We start from the raw sequence: 15,393 nt of genomic DNA, 5'->3' as shown, positions 1-15,393 counted from the left end.
AAACTTAGCTGGAAAACAAAAATAAGACGTGAGGAAATGGAGACACCTACATTTGCATGAGTATGTTAAAACAACTATAAACCTAAATTTCAATTGAAATCTTCAAAAATTCCAGAACATTTTAAATTTTAGAAGTATTATGATTTCTAACCTTGTATCAAACATAAGAGAGAATAAAACCAATTAGAAAATAAGGAGTAGAAAGGACTTCTAGCTTCTATCTAACACACCTAAGTTGTTTAAGTATGGCTACCTATACAAACATGCAAGAATAAAAAAAAAAAAGTATTCAGTCTCTTCATTTTGGAACTCATGGCAAACTTTAGGGGAAAAGGTACTATTTATCAAAATATAAAACTATACATAATATGCATCTACAAATTCCAAAAAAAAAGGCTATTCTGATGTAACATACTACATTCGCTCTTCTTGTTCTTTAGAATTCTTTTTTTTTTTTTTTTTTTTTTTGAGACGGAGTCTCACGCTGTTGCCCAGGCTGGAGTGCAGTGGCGCGATCTCGGCTCGCTGCAAGCTCCGCCTCCCGGGTCTACGCCATTCTCCTGCCTCAGCCTCCTGAGTAGCTGGGACTACAGGCGCCCGCCACCGTAGAATTCTTATCCTAATGTAAGAACAATCTTCTTAGATAAAAGTTTTTTTAAAATACTAGAATTAAACAGAAGGTTGAATAGATATTTCAGCCTCTAATTTATCACTGCTGATCTGGAGAAAACACCAATTTGTGATGCAGTCAACTTAAAAATTAATTTAAAAATGATTGAAATATCCACTTTTGGTTACAAGTGATAGTTACTCAGTTTTATTTTTATCTGTTGCTTTATGTACTTATTCAATGATTTATACTTGTATTTTATTACTATAAAATCTGTATTTATTTAGTAAGGTGAACAGCTAAAGGAATAAATAATTTCATTAAGATATGTTTAATGATCGATTTAGATTGTAAATTATGAGGTCCAAACTTCTGCTTTTTAGTTATTTTTATAATTTACTTTGTCTATCACTTTAGAGATAAAAGTGGGAATGGGACATACTAAGTTAACTCAACATAGTTTTCAGGAAATTAGGAGTATATGCTGAATTTAAGAAAGCCTGCATTTCACTAAGGATTTTATATTGTTCCTATGTAAGTGAAATATTCCTTTGCTTTTCTCAAATTAAAGGCTAAAAGACTTTTATGCGCATCTGAAGTTTTAAAGGACTTAGTAGACTAAGAACTTTAAAGATGTAAAGCATGTTTCTAAAACACGTTTGATGGAGTCAAAATCCTACGCTCTGAGGAATAGTGTGAAAAGATAGTAAGGAAATTGAAAGACATAACTAACAACAAATTGTAGACTCTTCCTCTTTTTCCATCCCTCTCTTTTTTACTCCACCCCTTCCTTTCTTCATTTATCCTGCGGACATTTCTTATGATATTTCTCCTGAGTTTTCAACATGCTTTTTCACCATCGATCTTATCAAGGACTTCCTATTTAGCCATTGTTTGTTGCCCACTCCCCAATTTATTCTTGATAACTGTTTCATTTCCCCCTTTATCTGTACATATACACACTTTAATGTTTGATATATGTCTTTGAATAAACACTTTTAAAATAAGAATAGTTTGTATGCAAGTGTTTTTAGCTTTCTTGAATGTTATACTACACACCATTTTCTGTTCTATGTTATTTCAAAACTTACACTATTTTAAAAGATGTATCTATGTTGTTCTATGCACATCTAATTTATTGCTTCTCTTATTGCAGAATATTGTATAAAGACATACACAATATTTTTATAGTTATTACCATCTTGATGCAAAGGTATCTATTTTTCCTCCAAAATTGTGAAATTTTCTCAGGGATTAAATGCTTTGGCACATGATTACTGGCTGGGTCATAGGGTAAAAGCCTATTAAATGTCACAAAGTGAGAGAATTTTATTAATTTTACACTCCCGCTTGCCATATATGTGAGCTTCTGGTTCCCCATGCTCATTGTAAATTGGAATATTTCAACTTTCTAAATTTGGCTAATCTGAGGAGCATAGAATGGTGTCTCAAGATTGTTTCAACTTATACTTTTCTGACTCCTAGTCAATTTGAGTATCTAATTGGTCTCCTTGTTTTGCAAAACTTTGTTCAATTTTGGATCACATTCCCTGTCTCTTTGAAGCAAATTTGTAATTGTTTCTTGTACATAAAAAGTATGTCAAACATTTACCGTGTACTATATACTATATACTAATGTATACTAATGTACTAATATACTATATACTAACTCTATACTAATGAAAATAGTTATTAATTGCATAATTAAGACTATTCTAGATACATATGCCTTGTCATCTTAATACACTGCAAGGTATCAGCTCAAATCTGTCATTGATCAGTTTTGAAAACTATGCCTTTTTGAACGGAAATGATACATATTGGTGTAATAAAATCGTTATTTTTTTCACTATCTGGTTTGAATTTTGAAATAGTAGGAGAAAACTATTCAATCCATGAAGTACAAAAATAGTCTACATATTCCTTCTGTTAGATTTTTAATTTTTCTTTTACGCGCAGGTGTTTATTCCAACTATTCTTCACTTATGCAGCTGGTATCATGTTTGTTTATGTTTACTTTACTCCATATTTTAGCTTAACATTCACAATATAAAAATTGACAAGCTGTGTGTAGGTCTGTCCTATCTCAAATACATTTAAGAATAGGTTGTCAATTATTGTTTATAAATCTAGATCTAATTTGGTTGTGTTCTTTGTTCTTTATATTTCAGAGTTTGGTATGGAAAGAAATACATTCTTATAGATTCAGTAATTTAATCTAGGAATGCAACTGAGTACCCCTATTTTTCTAAGCGATAGTTTAGCTTTTTCCCTCTCTTCTTTTCTCTTTTCTTCTTTTTCTCACTTCCTACTTAGCTCTTTAAATATGAATTACAGTCTTTTAACACTTCTTCAACAGGCACTCCGACAGGGTAAGTTCATTTCACTATGTGCTTACAAGCTCCAGAATAAGCTAGACGCAGTGGATCATGCCTGCAATCCCAGCACTTCGGGAGGACAAGAGAAGTGGATCACCTGAGGTCAGGAGTTCAAGACCAGCCTGGGCAACATGGTGAAACTCCATCTCAACTAAAAATACAAAAATTAGCCAGGTGTGGTGGTGCATGCCTGTAATCCCAGCTACTAGAGAGGCTGAGGCAGGAAAATCGCTTGAGCCCAGGAGTCAGAGGTTGCAGTGATCTGAGATTGTGCCATTGCACTCCAGCCTGGGCCACAGAGTGAGACTCTATCTCAAAAAAAAAATAAAACTAAATAAAAATAAAATAAAATAAGAAGCTCCAGAATGGAACTCTCCCTCATCAAGAAGTTGCCTCAATAAATGAAAGTTGACCTACAACTCAAAGTATGCTCATTAGAGTTTTCAGCCACCTTTCTGACCTATTTCTGCCAATGAAGACACCAACTTGACTGCCCAGTAGACAAGACACTGAAGTGAATATGCAGGCCCAAATCAGGATGCTAACCATTGATCTAGTGACAATTTGGGAACAGACATAGCTTTGCTTTGATCTGTTGGAGCATATCTCACAGAGCTGTCTGAGACATTTCCTGAATTATATCAGATGTATACATAGCAGTTAGACTTCATTGCTTAAACATATCATGCAGGTTCCCCATAGCTGACTCCAACCTGATAGAATGACAGGTGGCTAAAGATATATTTAACAGATTACAGTAAAAGCTATGAATACTCAGGAAAGTGGTCACCAAACCTGTCTAGTTGTTGAGACCAGATCAGTTTAGTTAAATAGCTGTCTCATACAGGAGATGGCATTGCTGGTGGGCTAGGCCTTTGCATCTGATGAAAGCAAACAGATTTTTAGTAAGAGGGATTTCTATGAAAGAAGAAGAAAACAAATGTTAATATTGGCCACAACTGATCCAGATGTTAGACTCAAAGCATATTTAGTTACAGAGGAAGAAGGTGGTGGGAGCCTGAAACATTTGTCTCGCCTATGCTACAAGGAATAATGTAGTAGTAATTTCATTAAGTCCAAATCAGATAAGTGGAAGAAGAACTTAAAAGTGTTAGCTTAGGAACTCATAGGCTCAAATAGAATTCAGGCTTAGTTCACAATGCAAAAAGATTAAAAAACACCAAAAAATGATGAACAAGGCTAGAATCTAACAACAGGAGTATGATACTTTTTTTCTGAAACTTAATTTTTTCTCTCTAATTCCCATTTTTACTAAAGACAAATCATAGTAGGATAAATTTATTTGCAAAATAAATTTGCAAAATAAGTTTTACTTGAATTATACTTGGCCTAAAATATACTTGGCATTTTATTTTCATAAAATGCAAAAAGAATAATTATTTGTCATATAGGCTGTTTTTAAAATTGGCTTTGTCAGAACTTTGTTCCATGAGGAATCTCTCATTAGAATTCTTAAGCCTTTAGCCCAGCCATGGATTTATCTGTGCCTGCAAACACTTGTATGGATTGAATATATTCCTCTCCTCTTGAGATTCTAAGACAACGTGGTTGCTGGGACTGTCAGAAAGTGACATCCTTTACTTACCAAAGTTCAGGAAACCCTGTACAAAGACCATGTAGACAAAGTGTGAGGCAAGTTCTTCCCAAAGGACATTAATTGACACTGCAAGTCAACTTTGATCCCTGAAAGCAGTCTGTTTATATCAAAAAGTATGTCATTCAAGTCAAAGCCTTGCTAAAATAACCAGTGTCTCCAATGGAATCCTGTTATGAAAGAAAACAGACTCTTAATGCATTAACTTATACAAATAACTATACTGCCATAAAATAAATATAGTTATGGATAATTTTCAAATTCTGGGGAAATCAGGTAGCAAGAAAGAAATATGCTCCAAAGTTTGCTCACAAGAGTGTACTGTACCCAATTGTTAAAAGTTTCAAATAGTTCAAAAGAGAAAGATTTTTCTAGACTATGAAAAATAAAAGAATTGACAATGTGTCACAATGTTTCACAATTAACAATGGTGTCCTTGCCGGGGGATGGGAGGATGGATGATCTGTCCGTGGAGCCTTGTATTTCCACTATCTTGATCTGCCCTTCTCTTGGGTGTTCAGTGTGCTTTTATTCTAATATTTAATCTAAAAAAGATAACTTACTTCAAATTTTAGCCAACTTGTTCATACTCACGAAATTTCTTGTAAAAGATTAATCTTTTAAAAACATTTACAACTTGTTTAAACCTTTAGCTTTGTCGTATTACTCTTCTAGCTTAGGAAAACCCTTAAAACATTCTGAAATAAACAAAATTACATTATCTTTAACAGTAATCATACGTCCATGCCTTCTTATAACCCTTTACCAAAAACATATTCTACTTTCCTTATACATCTTGCATGTAAAACTGTTTCTCCAGTAGTCTCCATTACGGGTTACTTTGTTGTTGACTATTGGCAACCTTTGTTTTTGCTGGAAAACCTGGGATATAAGCTATTTTAACCATATACCAGATTGTAGATTCCAGGACAAGGACAGAGTGGCAGACACTGTCTGACTTTTCTCAGCCTAGCCAGGGGTCCTGGCTAACTCCATATGTCTCCAGTCCTTTCCTAGAATCTAACGACTGTAAAATAGACAAGTCAAATGATCATTAAAGGTCATAGAAGCAGTTTATGGCCTTAAGGCATCTAGCAAACAGTATCTGATCTGCCTAATTTAGACCAAATATCTAAATTTTGAAGACATTTTTATTTTACTTTGTCAATAACCTTTAAGCTATCTTTATTTTTCAAGGATTATTAGAGTCATGTGACCTAAAGGCATTAATGTTTCTATTTTTCTGAAAACATGTTTGTTTTAGGTTTCTATTTTTTTAAGTCAACTAATTAGAGCTCTTTCATATATTTAGGTAGTGAAATATCACATACGACAGAAATACACAGACAGACAGATGTGGAACTGGTAGGGTGCTAAAAGATTAGATACAAGAAGAAGGAGAAACAGACAGTAAACAAAGAATCAGAATTCTGTTGACTGTGATGTTTTTAGAAAGTGAATAGGGGCTTTAAAACAGTATTTGTACCAACATATACCTCAGACATCAGCTTTAACTAAGTCGATTTCTAACTACAGAGTTCTTAAAAGAAGAATATTTTGATACCTCATTTACCTAGAAGAAATGACCAATATTTCTGGCTTTTCAATTAGACAAAATTATTCTTTTTCTCAATAAGAATGTATGCTTTTTTGCACACTTTATATAAACCAAGAAAGCAAAAAATTCTGAACTCCTTTTAAGATATTAGCATTTTATAGATTAGAACCATTTCACAATTTTTGGAACATTTTGCACATACAATAACCCTTTCTTAATTGAAAATGACCCAGACAACAAATAAGCATGCAAAATGATTTTAAGATTTTAAAGTACACCTTGGTAGACCAATGCAGGTGAATTACTTAAGTTTAGTAGTTTGAGACCAGCCTGGGCAACATGACAAAACCCCATCTCTATAAAAAATACAAAAAAAAGTTTAGCTGGGCACGGTGATGAGGGCCTGTAGTCCCAGCTACTTGGGGGGCTAAGGCAGCAGGACCACTTGAACTGGGGAGGCGGAGGTTGCAGTGAGCTGAGATCATGATGTTGTACTTCAGCCTGTATGACACAGTGAAATTCTGTCTCGAAAATTAATAAATAAATAAGCAAAACTTTTACCAACTAGCATTAATTTCATTTATACGTACCAAATTTTCCAATGTTTATCCATTAATTTTGATTACCTTTGAAAAAAGATATTAGGTAAATGTGGCTATTAGTAAATATTTTGTGTATATCTAAGTAAGAACCTTAAACATACGGGCATTTTGTTAATAATTCAGATTTAGCTTTTTTCATGGAACTAATATTAAATGTCTTATTTATCAATATCATACAAACTCAGATCATTCTGTTTTGCTGTGTTTATGGTTTTATAACTCTTACGCCAAATTTTAACATGTTACAATATCTGGCAGAGATAAATACGAAACCACTTGATCAATAAATTTTGAAAAGTGTGTTGACAATTCTCAAGACATTTCTAATATTATTTTACCAATAATTTTGAAGCCAGCTTATTTATTTAAGATTTTACTTAAGTCACATGAACATGGGAACCATTTGACTTGATTTATGCATACTCCTTAATTAAGCCAGTTTGGTACATTGGGCCACAGCACCTAACAAATATATGAATGTTTTCATAAATACACCCACACATGCTCAGATAAATATTTTTTAGCTTTTATTTCAGAACTCTAGCCATAGAGTCTAGATGTCAATAAAAACTCATCACTTTATAAAAAAGATTGGATCCAAATAGTTATTTTTATCTTAATACCAGTAGAAAAGAAATAGAATCGTTAAATCAGACAGAAAATAAAATAGAGGAAGATAAGCAAGCCTCTGCATAGCTGCCATATTTTACAGATATGGCATCAGAGAGAGGGAAGGGAAAAAAAAAGAGAGGAAATAGTTAAGTGAAAGAAAGGGAGTTAAAGAGCTTTCTAGCCACTACACAGCACAGGGTTGATACTCTCACCACCCTTGTTTATCTCCCATTAGGAAGAGCCTCAGCACTCCATGTCTATCATGGTGCTGGATGAGTCTCTCCCACCTCTTCAAGTCACTGGTCAAGGTGAGTCGTTTTCAGCCAGAGGGAGTAAGAAGCTAGGAGTAAAGCGGTAGGTGACTCTCTGAAGATAGAAAGATGAGATTGGATGTAGAGAGGAAAGAAAAAAATCAGGGCCCATACACCAAGTCATGCACTCACACATGCAAACAGTGCTCTTCCAAATGAGTCCTGAATTAAAGGGGTTGAATTAGGTCCTGAATTTTCCTTTCCAGTTCTGAATGGCTCTATGGATAGCTGAGTCCAAGCCAGGCAAATCTCCCATGGTGCTGCACATACAAACAAATACAGATGCATAAAATGTTCAAATGGTATCACTAGCAGACAAGTCTTAAATACAGCAGGGCCCCAGTGACACCTTGAAAGAAGCAGAGGGTAGTCAGGTGCACTCCAAGTAACATCAGTTCCAAAATTTGCCGGCGTTTTCACAGATCACTTTATTTGTACCAGTGAAGCTCTGAAAGCAGCAGACATCATACCAGGAAGCAAAAAGGAAGGCTCCCCCCAAAATAAATTGGTTTTAGCAGCTGCACAGGTCTTGCCTGGTAGCAAAATCCAGCTGTCAGGTGTCAGCTCACCCAGAGCACCCTGTGTTTTCCCCGTATAGGCCACCAAATTTGAAATCAAAATTCAGGTTCAGTCGTTCACCACTTGCAGAGTCTAATTAACAAGAGTGAGGTCAGGTATGAAGAAAGTGACTTTTTATTCTAAAGCAAGAATAAGTACATTGCTTAGTTCTAAAGCTACGGGAATAAGTACAGACCTCCTGCCTTAAGGGTACTGCTTCCTTTTTGGAGCAGAAAGCAGGTGCTTTTAAAGGTAGGCTGATGCAGGGGCAGAAGTTAGAACGTGGGGATTCTTCAGTGCCTCATCTACCAGGCAGTTCAGTTGCCATCCTCACTGGCAGAAATAGATTGTAAAGGCAGCTGGAAACTCTAGCAGGTATTCTTTGGGTTGTAGATTGACTGTTGTCTCTTGAGACATCTTCCTGGTGGGTGATAATTCCATTCTGGAGCTTCTAAGCATACTATTAGATGAACTTGTCCTGAAGGGGTGGCTGGGGAAGATGAGGTAAAAGGCTATAGTTACACTTCTAAAGAGGCAAGTAGGAAGTGGGGAAATGGAGGAAAGAGAAAAGAAGAGAGAGAAAAATAAACTCTCTCTTGGAATAACAGGGATCCTTGGTTACAATAACATTATTCATGTCATTATCTAGTCAGTAGTAAGGTATGTTTAATTACTGAGAAAGTAGTTTTGTCCCTAAGAGATTCCTGTTATAGTAGATATTACTATACATAGTATTATAATACGTTCTCAGATATTTTATTACCAGTAAATTATGTATATCATCCAGTTTACTATATGAGTCTTATTAGTTTGGTGCAAAAGTAATGTGGTTTTCACATTGTTGAAATTGTGAAATGTGGTTATGTTATACATCATTTTAATGTGCACTTTGTGATTGTTTTTCTAATGACTTTTTACTTGTTGTTTATTTTAGACCATGGAAATGATGTTAGACAAAAAACAAATTTGAGCTATTTTCTTATTCGAGTTCAAAATGGGTCATAATGCAGCAGAGCCAGCTGGCAACATCAACAACGCATTTGCCCCAGGAACTGCTAACAAACAGTGGTGACTCAAGATGTTTTGCAAAGGAGATGAAAGCCTTGAAGATGAGGGGCTTAGTTGCCAGCCATTGGAAGCTGACAATGACCAATTGAGAGCAATTATCAAAGCTAATACTCTTACAACTACATGAAAGTTGCCAAGTAACATCAACCATACAGTCATTCGGCATTTGAAGCAAACTGGAAAGGTGGAAAAGCTCAATGAGTGGGTCCTTCATGAGCTGAGCAAAAATTTTAAAAATTGACATTTTCAGTGTTGTCTTTTCTTATTGTACCCCCAAACAATAAACCATTTCTTGACTGGATTGTGACGTGTGATGAAAAATGGATTTTATATGACAACCAGCAATAACCAGCTCAGTGTTTAGACCAAGAAGAAGCTTCTAAGCACTTCCCAAAGCCAACTCACACCAATAAAAAGGTAATGGTCACTGTTTGGTGACCTACTACCAGTCAGATCGACTACAGTTTTCTTAAAGATGCATGGAAAACTGCAATGCCTGCATCCAGCATTGATCAACAGAAAAGGCCCAACTCTTCTCCACAACGCCTGACCGCATGTTGCACAGCTAATGCTTCAAAAGTTGAATGAATTAGGCTACAAAGTTTTGCCTCATCTTCTATATTCCCCTGACTTCTTGTCAACCAACTACCACTTCTTCAAGTATCTGGACAACGTTTGTGGAGAAAATGCTTCCACAACCAGCAAAGGTGCAGAAAATGCTTTCCAAGAGTTTGTCAAATCCCGAAGCATGTGTTTTTATGCTACAGGAATAAACAAAGTCATTTCTCATTGACAAAAATGTGTTGACTGTAATGGTTCTAATTCTGATTAATAAAGATATGTTTGAGTCTAGTTATAATGATTTAAAATTCAATGTCCAAAACAACAATTACTTTATTTTATTTTAATATTTCAAGCTTTTAAAGTATAAAATTAAGTGCTTTTTAGAATATTTAGTAAAACATGTAACCATTACATTGTATAATTTTAGAATGTTTTCATCACCCCAAAAGAAACCTCATAGCTTTTAGCAGTAACTCCTGTTTCCTCTTCCTTCAGTCAATGGCAAACACTAATCTACCTTTTATCTCTGTGAATTTGTCAATTATGAACGTTTCTAAAAAACTGAATCACAATTATACAATCTGTGATCTATCAGTGTGCTTTGCTTTACTAATACTTTTGTGGTTTATTATGTTGTAGTATGAATTAGTACTTTATTATGACAGTATAATATCACATGGATATATGAAATTTTATCAATACATCCATTGATGAATATTTGGGTTTTCTCCACTCTTTGGCTATAAGAATAACGCATCTTCAAGAATTCACACATATAAACTTTTGTGAATATATAGTTTTAAGTTTTGGGGTATATAATGTGGAGTGGTATTGACAAGTCATATTTTTACCTTATGTTTAAATTTTCTTTAAAAAGTTACTGCCATATCTGAGTGATTCTTGTCCTCACTTTTTTTTTTTTTTTTGTCTCCAAATGGTGTTTTTCTTTTATTATGCCCTGTGAATTTTTTGTTGAATGTTGGACATGATATACTGTATTTAGCAAAAACTGAGTTTAATAAGTCTGAGACGGAGTCTGGCTCTGTCGCCCAGGCTGGAGTGCAGTGGCCGGATCTCAGCTCACTGCAAGCTCCGCCTCCCAGGTTTATGCCATTCTCCTGCCTCAGCCTCCCGAGTAGCTCGGACTACAGGCGCCCGCCACTTCCCCCGGCTAGGTTTTTTTTTTTTTTTTTTGTATTTTTTAGTAGAGACGGGGTTTCACCATGTTAGCCAGGATGGTGTCGATCTCCTGACCTCGTGATCCACCGGTCTCGGCCTCCCAAAGTGCTGGGATTACAAACTTGAGCCACTGCGCCCGGCCTAATAAGTCTTTAGTAGGAGGTTTTATGTTTATCTGCCTAGGTGTTTACTATTTGTTGTTGCTGGATGTGTCAGAGACTAAAATTTTCCTTTGTGTCTTTATTTTTGTCCCTTTATTTTTGTCCCTTTTTAAGTAAGGCCTGAGGTCTGCAACTCTTTTTCCATTGTAACTCCCTGTTGTTATACAGGAGACATTTTGATATGGTGTTAAGGTGTGGCAAAGGGGAAACATTCTACAGTCCTCCGATTAGGTGTTAGTCTTTTTAGTATGCCTGTGCCCCGGGGTTGTGAGCTTCACAACTGTGTCTCATTTGGGTGAATATTTTTCCTTTTAGATCAAGTAGGAGCCCTAGAGAAAACTGGAGTTGGTTATTTCCCTTAACCTAGTCATTGAGGTTCTGGTAAAGTCTCAGTCAATTGGGCTTTGTAAAGCCCAGTAGTTTTTCTTGGTAAAATAGTTTCTCTGGAGGGCAGATCTTGTTAAGAAGAATAAAATGTTCCAGGTATATTTCATAGTGGCTATATTTCCTTTTCTCCTGTAGGAACTGGAAGGTTTTCATTTGTTTGTTTGTTTGTATTTCTTTTTTCTTTCTCAATCTAAATTGTAAGTATCTGGTACAGTTCCTGGAAGTAAAACCCTCTCAAGTGTGGGCCGTACCTATGCCCTCCCAAGACTAGGCTCTTGGGGGTTTTTAATAATCAAGTTTGTCCTCACCGGGCCTCCTGTGAGGAGGCCCTTTAGTTTAAGTTTTTCTACCCTGAGTATAGCTCCAGCAGTGTTTTCTGTCCTGGGCTTTTGCTTTTGTAAATATGATTTTCTGTATCTGCCTATCTATCTCCCCACTTTGAGGGGAGAGTAATTTTTCTGTAATTTCAATTATCTGATGATCCGAGAAGAGTTTCTGATATTCAGTTTTTAAGTTTGTTTGTTGTTTTTCCTATTGTGAGCATGGGATTGATGACTTGTGGGTTTCTTACATGCAGAATCAGACTATCTGGGACTTTCTGGGATACTAGAAAGTTTTCCAAAGCAACTGTATCATTTTACTTACCACTAGAAATGCATGAAGGTTCTAATTTTGCAGTAGTTTTGCTAACACTTGTAAATTATCTGTCTTTCTTTGTAACTATAGCCTGATTACTGGTGCAAAATGGTGTGTGATTGTGTTTTAATTTGCATTCCCAGATGACTAATGATGGTCAGAGATTGTTATATGTGTATTGGTCATTTGTACATCTTCTTTGTAAAATTGTCCATTAAAATATTTTGGTCACTTTTTAAATTGGGTTGTTCATTTTGTTGTTGTTTTGCATTATAAAATTTCTTTATATCTTCTGCATACCACACCTTTGTAAAGTATATGATTTACCAAATTTTTTTTTCCTATTCACTGAGATGACATTTCATTTAATTGATGAGATTATTCTAACATAAGTGTTCAGTTTAAAATGTTTATTTTTGTTGTTTCTTTGGTTAACGTGTTTTTGCTGTCACAAAAGACTATGACCAAGTCCAAGATCATGAAAATTTACACTATGCTTTCTTGTCAGAGTTTTAGTTTTACCTCTTACATTTAAGTGTTGTTAATTTGAGTTAATTTTGCATATGGTATGAGGTAGGAGACTAACTTTTTTCTTTTTCAGGTAGGCATCCACTTACACTGGGACAATTTGCTTAAAAGCCTGGTATTTTCTCTATTCTATTGTCTTGGTTCCCTTATAGAAAATCAACTGACCATAAATTTATAGAATGACTGCTGGAATTTCACTTCTACTCCATTGATCTCTATGTCTACTCATATGTCAGTACCACAAATCTTGGGTTAGTATAGCTGGATGTTAGTTATTAAATTGCTAAGAGTAAGTCTTCTAAGTTTGTTATTATTTTTCAGGTTGTTTAGGTTATCTTGAGTCCTTTGTATTTTTAAAAGCATTTTAGGAAATGTTATTTTATTTTCTCCAAAATAAAAATAAGTAGATGTAACTGAGATTTTAATAGGAATTATGTTAAATACACAGATCAATTTGTAGAGTCCCATCATTTTATGATATTAAATCTTCCCATCTATAAATATGAGATATCTTTTCAATTCTACCTGAGATTTGTAAAGTGCCTTAGATTTATTGATAAAATCTTTCATCAAATCTGGGAAATTCTGAACCACTATTTATTCAAATATTTTTCTGCCTTTTTTCTCTCTCCTCTAATTCTGGAACCCCCATTATGACTAAGATTGCTCGCTTGATATTGTCCCTATATCTCTGAAGTTTTGTTCATTTTTCATTTTTTTCTTTCTGTTCCTCAGACTGAATAATTTCCGTTGATCTATCTTATATTTTGCTTAAACTTTCAAATCTACTCTTGCACTTCTCTAATGAATTTATCATCGTAACCTCAGACTTTCCTTTTTATGTAATTTCTGTATATTTACTAATATTTTATATCTGGTGAGACATTGTTCTCATATATTCCTTTGGATCTTTAGATACCCTTTTGTTCTCTCAACATACTTAAAATAGCTGATTTAAAATCCATATTTAGTAAGTCTATATCCGGCCTTCCTTCAAGAAGAAGGAATTTATATGGACTCTGTGTGTGTATATATATATATAATATGCATCATATATTTATCTATTATTAGTACAATATTAATAATGGGACAATATAGTTATACTTGTTAGATTCTATAATACGTTATAATATATAATTATCAATGTGATATCATTATTGTCAGGCCTCTGAGCCCAAGTCAAGTCATCGCATCCCCTGTGACTTGCCTGAAGTAACTGAAGAATCACAAAAGAAGTGCAAATGCCCTGCCTCACCTTAACCCATGACATTCCACCACAAAAGTGAAAATCGCCAGTCCTTGCCTTAAGCGATGATATTATCTTGTGAAATTCCTTTTCCTGGCTCATCCTGGCTCAAAAAGCTCCCCCACTGAGCACTTTGTGACCCCCACTCCTGCCTGCCAGAGAACAACCCCCCTTTGACTGTAATTTTCCTTAACCTACCCAAATCCTATAAAATGGCCATACCCTTATCTCCCTTCGCTGACTCTCTCTTCAGACTCAGCCCGCCTGCACCCAGGTGAAATAAACAGCCATGTTGCTCACACAAAGCCTGTTTGGTGGTCTCTTCACACGGATGCACATGACAATTACTATATTCTTTAATATATGAATAATATAATATATTGTTAATATATCGTTAATATATTATATAATTATTATATAATATCATACGTTATTTTTACATATATATTATTTCTGTCCAGAGGTCACATTTATTTTTATATCTTGTAAATTTTGCTTAAAAATTGGACATTTTAAGTAATATAATGTGACAACTCTGTTAGTCAGGTTTTCCCATCTATGAAGAGTGTTTTCACTCCTGTTTGTGTTTTTTGTTTAGTGACTTTAATGAATGAATCCTGCAAAGTGCGTATTCTCTGTTGTAAGTGGCCACTGAAAGCTCTTGGATTTCTTTAGTAATCTTCTAATGATTGGACAGGGTTTCCCTTAAACACTTGAAATCAATGTCTACTCTTCATTCCATAAGTCTTTTTGTGCACTTTAGGATGTACCCTCAGCACTCACTCAAGCAGCTTACCACTCTGTCCTAGCCTTTATTTCTTGCTTGTGCAGAATGTCATAGTCAGGTGAGAGCTTACGGTGTTCTCAAGTCTTTTCTGCTTATGCACACAACATTGACATGTACACAAGTTAGTCGTGTGCATGTGGCTTTATACATTCCCAGGAATATGTTGGAGCATTTTAAAACCCTCTGTGGACATCTCTTCTCTCACGCACGCCTGTGTGAAGAGAGTCCACCAAACAGGGTTTGTGTGAGCAACAAGGCTGTTTATTTCACCTGGGTGCCTGGCGGGCTGAGTCTGAGAAAGGAGTCAGCAAAGGGTGGTGGAATTATCATTAGTTCTTATAGGTTTGGGGAGCAATTTTTTGTGGGCAGCGGGTGGATCTCACAAAGTACATTCTCAAGGGTGGGGAGAATATTACAAAGTACTTTCTTAAGGGCGGGGAAATATCACAAAGTACATTATCACAAGGGCGGGGAGGGGTGTGTATTGTCATAAGGTCAATTGATCAGTTAGGGTGGGGCAGGAACAGATCACAATGGTGGCATGTCATCTTTTGCAGTTCTTCAGTTGCTTCAGGTCATCCGGATGTATGCGT

Source organism: Macaca fascicularis, chromosome 1, assembly GCF_037993035.2.
Source record: "Macaca fascicularis isolate 582-1 chromosome 1, T2T-MFA8v1.1".
Classification (NCBI taxonomy): Eukaryota; Metazoa; Chordata; class Mammalia; order Primates; family Cercopithecidae; genus Macaca; species Macaca fascicularis.
The sequence above is the reverse complement of the archived record's forward strand: the minus strand, read 5'-3'. Positions refer to the sequence as shown.